This window comes from Microtus ochrogaster, chromosome 18 (assembly GCF_000317375.1).
Source record: "Microtus ochrogaster isolate Prairie Vole_2 chromosome 18, MicOch1.0, whole genome shotgun sequence".
Lineage (NCBI taxonomy): Eukaryota > Metazoa > Chordata > Mammalia > Rodentia > Cricetidae > Microtus > Microtus ochrogaster.
The window spans coordinates 28,523,029-28,531,719 of NC_022020.1; positions in this window are offsets into that span (position 1 = coordinate 28,523,029).

An 8,691-nucleotide genomic window follows, 5' to 3' on the forward strand; every position below is an offset into this window, starting at 1 on the left:
TTAGCTCTAGCCCTTACTGGCTAATTCTGATATCCCGATCAACCCATCTCTAATAATCTGTGAGCACCGGTCTTAGTGAGCACTGGTCTTACCGGGAAGATTCTAGCATACGTCCATCCTGGGTCAGAGCTTCATAGCATGTGTCTCGGAGAGCAGAGATCTCACATCTGCCCTGGGGATGGGAGCATGGCGTCTCTGCCTGAGGCGTCTTACCTCACTTCCTCTTCCTCCCAGCATTCTGCTCTGTTTACTCCTCCCACCTATGTTTTAACCTATGAGGGCCAGCCAAGCAGTTTCTTTATTTTTTTAACCAATGACATTCTTCCATCAGAGATTGCTCACTAATATACGAACTACTTATTATTAAGTCTGGATTGCTGATTAGCTATATTTTTCTATCATATTGATCTTTTAATATCATCACAACACTTTAATATGGCCAGAACTGAAACAAACATAACCATAAAACCTTAATTATAGAATCTAATTTTACTGCTTCCCAATCACAAAGCTTTCCTGAGTCTAGGATGCCATTGATTCATTCACTTCCAAGGAAATAAAAGAAAAATGAATTCTACTGTATATGAACTGTAAAATAAATGTCAGTTTCAGATTGTGAGGATGTGCCTTAAAATATAGAACATGCAGTAAACAAGCTGCATAAAGGTGTGACTGGATTAGTCATTGCTCACAATCATTTGAAATTGAGGCCATCTCTCCTTTTCTGTGTTATCCTTTAAGGATAACTGACTTAGCCAGGATCACAGGGTAGCTCATGCTGGGCCTGGCCTGGAACATAGGTCCTCCTGGCCCCAAGTCCCTGCATTGTAGAAACTGAGCTCCACCTAGTCATAATTTAGTGACCTGTTATCCTTTGATCCTAGGCCAGAAAAAAAGAAAATATTCTATTTTTCTTGGTGTTCTTTCTTCTATTGTTTCTTAGGCTCTCTCATGGCTTATCTAATCTGTTTAAGTCTGCCAGACCTCGGCCAAGATTGACCTCTGAGAAGAAAGCACTGGCAGACCTGGGAGAGCAGAAAGGCTAGCAAGTCCTTACTCAGTACTCAAAGCCCTCAGGTGCCAGCCGAGGCAGTGCCAAGAACCACCAAGGAGAGTGATGATGCTGCTAATCTCTTCCAGCTCACCTGTGGGGCTCCAGGGCCTTTTGGGTACATCACACTAGACCCTAGACAGACATCAGAGCCTGCTACGTCCTTGTTATATTTAAGAGTCTCGGGGAAAGTGACTCATCCCAGGTTACATTGGGAGATCTAGCAATGGTATTCAAATGTTCTCATCAGTAGTCGTAATCGTGACCGCAATCACTGTTCGCTGTCGTTGCGCACTTATTGTGTGCAGAGCTTGCATTCACACTTTCACTTGTAATTTCCATGGCAACTTCCTACATTCATCACATTAACACCCCGACTTTATAGACGCGCGCCCGGGGCTACCAGAGCTCATTCAGTCGTCCAAGCTTGCTCCGCTCATAATTAAGGCAGCTGGATTAGATCTAGATTTCTCTGGCTTTAGGGTTCATGTCATCTACTTTTCCCTTTTGTAACATGCTTGATTGCATCAGCTTTCTATTGTTTTTTTTTTCATAAGTCGTGTACACCAGAACACAAAGGTAGTTATCATACAAAGGACGTGCTGGTATCAACAGCGACTTTGTCATGTATCCTATTCCTGCTTCCTTAGCCAAATAGACTTTCCTGCAGAAAATAAATAAAATTGGGGTTTTAACCTTTGTTCATATTATGTATCTCTTTGTTAATGCATGTATTTTAAACTGTTAGATTTCCTTCCTCCCTCTCTCCTTCCATTCTCTTCTTCCTCGTTTTCTTGCTCTCTGTCTCTCTTCTAACAGCTATTTATCACCATAATGAAAATGTGTTTTCCTTTTATATTAAATATAAATAACTTAGGGTAAGTACTGACAACTCTTAGCAGGGATGAGGATGCTACCATGTTTGTTCCTACCTAGCCATTCCCTATTTGCTGTCACCTTTATTAGTCGGATAATTCCATGAGCAGTTGATTTAAGACAATTGATTTCTCCAGATAGCATTCAGAAATTTTCCTTAAAGTCCTGAAATCTCGTAGATATAGATAACTAAAATATAATTGGCAATGGGCAGTTGTACTATGATATTGCGATTTATAGTGTTAAATATTCGGCTGGTCACACTTTGCTTCCTAGAACACATTTGAAATTTCTGGAATTCCTGGAGAAACAAGAGTGCCAGTTTGATGCTGATGAGTTGATCTGAAGGAGGGGAGCGCACATGGGCTGCGCTCACTGGAAAGATGAGCTATGCACAAAGCTTTGGTCTTTCACCCACACTTCTCTAGGGTGGAGGGACTCGGGGTCAAGTTGATCAGTGTAGTAGTCCTTTCTCATTGCTGTAATAAATACCTGGTCAGACAACTCAGAACAGGAAAGCTTTCTTCGGGCTCCTGATATCAGAGGTTTCAGTCAATAGCAGATTAGCTTCTTTACTGTGGGCCTGAAGCAAGACAGAACACTACATGGTCATAGTCGAGTGTGTGCTTACCTTCTGGTTACTAAGAAGCCAAGAATCAGGAAGTGGCCAGGGAAAGATCGGGGTCCCAAGGACATGCTTTCAGTTATGCAGTTCCTTCAGCTAGGCCCATATCCTAAAATTGCCAGCATACACAAAATTTGTGTATAAGGGGCAAACTAGGGGCTAACTTTTCACCATGTGAGCCTGAAGGGGGCACATTCATGTTTAAACCAAAATTATCACTAATGGCTAGCCATATGATCAATCAGGCCTATACAATAAAGTCTCCATAAAAACCACAAAAAAAAACAGGACTTGTGGAAGTGTTTATGTTAACCACGTACTAGGAGGATGGTGTACTTCAACTCCATAGGGAACAAAGATCACCTGGGGGCCTTTCCAGACATTGCCCTCCATAGGCCTGCATCTGACTATTCATCAATAACCTTCATTGTACCCTTTTAAAACTACTGGTAAAGGTGAACAAAAAAATGTTACCTGGAATTTTGTGGTCAAGTCTTAAGGACTTAATTGAATCTTAGTAGGGCTGATGGCAACATAGAGTTTTAGCCCTTGCATCAGAAATACAGGCTACCTCATGCTTCTGATTGGTGTCTGGTGTGGGATAGTTCAGTCTGTATCAACTACAAAGGACAGCTATTGAGAAGGGATTTCTAAGGATTACTTCCTACTGGGACTTCCAGCTGAGGAGTATATAGCCGCCAACAGACTGATTACCCTGTAACTATAAACCCCAGTGATTGAATGCTTAGGAACGTCCTGTTATAATGGACAACACATAAAAGCAGCATGCTGTTAAAGAAAATCCATTCAATGACAATTTCAAAGCAGAGTCAGAGGAGAGTCCATTCAGGAACATCACAATAGGTACAAGAACCAAGGCAATGGGATTTTGCAGTGATGGAAGGCTTGTGTTCATCTCTGAATCAGCAAGAGCCAGTGAGAATCTGAAGCCAGGGAGCAGGACCAGGGTCAATGGATAGGGAGTTGCTAAGAAAGCACTTCCAGAGTTCTGGACTACCGGAGAGAGCAATCTACAACTCCCGTCTTGCTGAAGATAAATCAGAAAGGTCTTCCATCACTTAGAGCAGCGGGTCTCAACCTTTGGGATCACATCAGATATTGTGCATATCAGCTACTTACATTATGATTCAGGATGGTAGCAAAATTACAGTTACAAAGGCGTGATACAATAATTTTATGGCTGGGGATCACCACAACATGAGGAATTGTATTAAAAGGCTGCAGTGTCAGGAAGGTTGACTACTGACTTAGAAAGAAGGTGAAGAACATGATCAGATATCAAGATTATGAGAATAGGGGAATAGAGGGAGGAAGGGAGAAAGAGAGAGAGGGGGAAAGCGAAAGGAGGGTCTTGGATTCTTGGATTAGCAGCACTGTTTCTGAGTCGGATAAGGAAGTATACCCTTGGTGGTTAGGTGAAGGTTCTGACTAAAGAATGGGCATGCATTGTATCTATGTCTTTGTCCAACTTGCCAGAGTGTACTGTGTGCAGATACAGTTACCTTTTTATGTTTTGTGTATAAAATACATGAGAACCATGGCACTAGGGAAATTCCCAGGAAGCCACAAGGATGACCCCAGCTAAGTCCCTAAGCAACAGTGGAGAGGATGCCTAAACTAGCTCTCCCCTGTAATCAGACTGATGACTACCCTAATTGTCATCAGAGAACCTTCATCCAGCAACTGATGGAAGCAGATGCAGAGATCTACAGTGAAGCACTGGGCTAAGCTTCCAGAGACCATTCCAAGAGAGGGAGGAGCGATAATATGAGCATAGGGGTCAAGACCATGATGGTGATAGTCACAAAAAAAGCTAACCTGAGTTAGTGAGAGCTCACTGACTCTGGACTGATAGCAAGGCAACCTGCATAGGACCTAACTAGTTTCACTGAATGTGGGGGACAGTTCTGAGGCTTGGATAATCTGTACAGCCACTGGCAATGGGACCAGGATCTATCCCTAGTGCTTTAACTGGCATCTCAGAGCACATTCCCTTTGGAGTGATACCTTGCTCAGCCTAGATATAACGAGGAGGGTCTTGGTCTTGCCTCAAAGTAGAGTGTCAGACTTTGTTGACTCCCCATGGGAAGCCTTACCCTTTCTGAGGAGTGGATGGGGGGTGGGGAAGAAGGGTGGGGTAGGAGGAAGGGAGGGAGTGGGAAATGGGATAGCTTTATAAAATGAGAAAATATTGAACTAAAAAAAATTCTTAATAAAAAAGAAAGAAAGGAAGGAAGAAAGAAGGGGAAAATTGAATGGTAATGAGATCAAAGCAGTGGGCATCATGTTGTAGACAAAGGAAACAAAATGAGTCATGACATACTGACACTACAGCTACCACTTACTTAACCCAAGATGGGTTGTTCAACTCTTCCGTGAGAAAACCCTGTGTCCTAATTGCACTGGGCTCCTCAATACAAGATGGCTACAGGACAGATTGTGGGTTGAACAACACTGTCTCACAAGACAAAAAGGATCTTAAGAGTCATGAGGGATTGTCTAGGAGTACCAGGACAAGCTGAGTTTGTTCATGATAAGGAGTGGCATTCCCAAAAAATACATTTAGAATAGGTTGACTAGATGGAACTCTATTCAGGAAGAAATGGAGGACAGAAGTCAGTCTGAACACATAGACTTGAGGAAACAGTAACAGGGAACTCAGCCAACAATGCAGGCTGGTGCTAAGCCCAGCACAGGGAATGGACCCATTACGGTTTGAATGTGTCCCTCAAAGTTCGCATGCTTGAAACCTGCCTCCCTCTGCCATGCACCAGGCTAAGAAGCATGACATTTAAGAAGTGATTAGGCCATGATTAGACTCTTTCATTATGCACAGATGAATGTTATTATCTCAGGGAGGATGTGTTTTTAATAAAGGAAATATTATCTGCCTCACCCTGCCAGGCTCTCTTGCTCTTCTGTCCTCTGCTTTTTGATGCAGCAAAACAGTCTTGCTAAAAGCTGCCACCTTGAAGAAGGACTTCTCAGTCTCTAATATAGTACAAGATAAACATCTTGTCTTTATAGATTGCTGTGCCATTCTGTCATGGTAAAACGCTATAGCTGAGGTTAGCAGAGGCCTGTATCCTAATCCAGAAAGTCTTTAAACTGTTTTAATCCAAATGGAGGTTCAGATGGCTATTGGGACCATGGTCCTCTATTATAGTTGTTGAGATTTAATGGGTGCCCTTATGGGTAACTCATAACTCTAAAATCATGGACGTTTTCTAAAAGCACTTATAATTTACATTGTGCTCTTATGATCAATCTTGCAAATACACAAAGTAGACCCTGACATACAGTTAGCAGGAAGAGGGACTGGTTAAACATCATCCATCTCCTCTCCAAGGGAAGCAGAGACCCTGCTATGTCATCACAAGTAAAAGAAATCGGTTTCAACTCAAGCCTGCGGAGTGACACAGACTGATTAACTTTATGGTCTTTTATCTTGGAACAACAACAGCAACAACAAAATGAAGCCATGGCTCACTGTAACAGTGTCTACCTTTAATGTGCCTGCCTTCTGTTCAGAAGACACCATAACTCTTACTGATATGGTCAATAATGGAAAGGAACTGTCAAATCTGGCATCTTTAATATACTATTGATGGCACTGGCAATTTTTACTACTCATATAAATAAGTGGTTTTAAGATAATGCTGGATTATTCTTAGCTTCGGAAAAGCTGTATATAGCTAAACAATGACTGATTTCTGTAATGAATGTTTCTGTACACATTTATTAAAAAACACAAATAGTAGTAGATCAAGGATGGAAAAGAAAAAGCTGTATATAGCTAAACAATGACTGATTTCTGTAATGAATGTTTCTGTACACATTTATTAAAAAACACAAATAGTAGTAGATCAAGGATGGAAAAGAATGGGCAATTTAGTAGGATATGGAAATGTACACAATGACTTTGCATGGCAAATTATATGTTTCTTTTAATCCAACTGTGTCACATTCTGAAATCTGTCAACACCGAGAAGAACTGTACTGATTCTCTCTCTTGTTATAGCCATTCCTATTCTTCTAGATCTGGGTGTGGTGGCTCATACCTGCGCTAGCACTTGGGGGGCAGAGGCAGGAGGACCAAGAGTTTAAGACCAACTTCAGGCACATATCAAGTTCATGGTCAGCATGAGCAACATGAGACCATTTCATGAAACAAACAGATACACACACACACACACACAATGAAAGTTCAAAATAAAAGCTACACTAAATGTAAAGGTATTGATATAAGATAATTTTGCAATAAGTATCTAAGGCAGAGATGGGGGTGGGTTGTTAAGTACTATATAAACATACACACACATGCACACATAATCATACATTAGTAAGACTCAATTACTCATGTAAATAAGCATTTTGATAATATGGTATTGTCACCAAGTATATTGAATTAGACATATCTACAAATATATTTATGTGTGTGTATATATACAGATACATATACACACACGATACCTCCACATGTATATACAGTATATACATTAAGTATTTTTTATGTATTTTGATCCCAGGTTCTCAGCACAAAAATTTTAATGCCCATGTAATTGCTAAGTGAAAGGAGTGTTAGGGGAATCTTTCATTCCATCTCTGAGTGCATTCTTGTGACAGAGCTACTAAAATTGCTGTTGATGGAGGAAGGTCATTGGTTAAAAAAATAAAGAAACTGCTTGGCTGGCCCTCATAGGTTAAAACATAGGTGGGAGGAGTAAACAGAACAGAATGCTGGGAGGAAGAGCTAGTGAGCTCAGACTGACAGCTCTCCTCGGGGGCAGACGCCTCAGAGAGATGCCATGCTGCCTGCTCCCGGGCAGATGCATGAAGCTCAGACTCAGGATGGACATAGGCTAGAATCTTCCCGGTAAGCCACCTCGTGGGCTACACAGATAATTGGAAATGGGCTAGTCCAGGTGCGATAGTTAGCCGAAAAGAGGCTAGATAGAAATGGGCAAAGCAGTGTTTAAATGAATACAATTTGTATGTTGTTATTTTGGGGCATAAGCTAGCCAGGAGGCCAGGGTGCCGGGGACACAGCCCCGCAGCTCTTATTACTACATGCTGTAATGTCCTGTGTAACAGGAGCAACTTCTGGATGGGCACTGTCCCCAGAATCCTAAGCCATGATTTTGTATGTGGTGTGGCTACCTCAGCCCCACTCCCCTTCCTCCAGAGAGGAGAGAAGGGCTGGGAGTGGAGACCATCATCCCATCTGATCAAACTGGGATACAAAGCCATGTATGTGGTTTTGCTCTGGGCACATGGAGGTTCTGGGAGCATGAAGCACCTGGGAAGGACATGAAGCTACACCTCCCAGCCCATATTCTTCACCCTATGACTTTCTTCCATCTGCTCAGTCACCCACATTCTTCACAATAGCCTTTGTAGTCAGTGTGATAGAAATTAAGTGAGGTGTTTTCTCTGAATTCAGTCAGCCAGCCCTGACAAAGAGGGGGCAGAGGGAAGCCTAGCATAGAGCAGTCAGAAGCCCAGGTCACTCCTGCCATTTGTGATTTCCACGTGGGGCACATCTTAGGGAGCTGAGATCATAACCTGCGGGCTATGACTCTATCTCTGGGTGGACAGCATCCACCCAGAGGACATGAATGGAGGACAGAGGTTCTAGTCAAAGATGTTTGTGAGAAGCAGCTCTACTGCACAAAGGTCCTGTGGTCTAGAGGATGCGGAGCACTCTGCAGAAAGGGGACATGATTTATCGTGTTTCTCAGCCTGGCTGCATTCTCTGGTGTTGTGATTAATTCTGTATAAAAGGGCAGTTCTGACATCTCACAGTGTGACCTGACTTGTCAAGTTTAAAGAAGAGTGTGCTTTTGTGCTTAAAATGAAGATTTAAAAATATTTTTGATAAGAAGGATGCATACAGCTTTGGTAATTATCTATACTGTAGTGATATGGGCGGCGGGGCTGCATCCCCAGAACCCCGCTGCCCTCAAGGCTAGCTTTACCCAAAATAATTACACAGACACTGTATTCATTTAATCACTGCTTGGCCATTTCTATCTAGCCTCTTCTAGGCTAACTCTTGCACCTGGACTAGCCCATCTCTAATAATCTGCTGTAGCCCACAAGGTGGCTTACCAGGGAT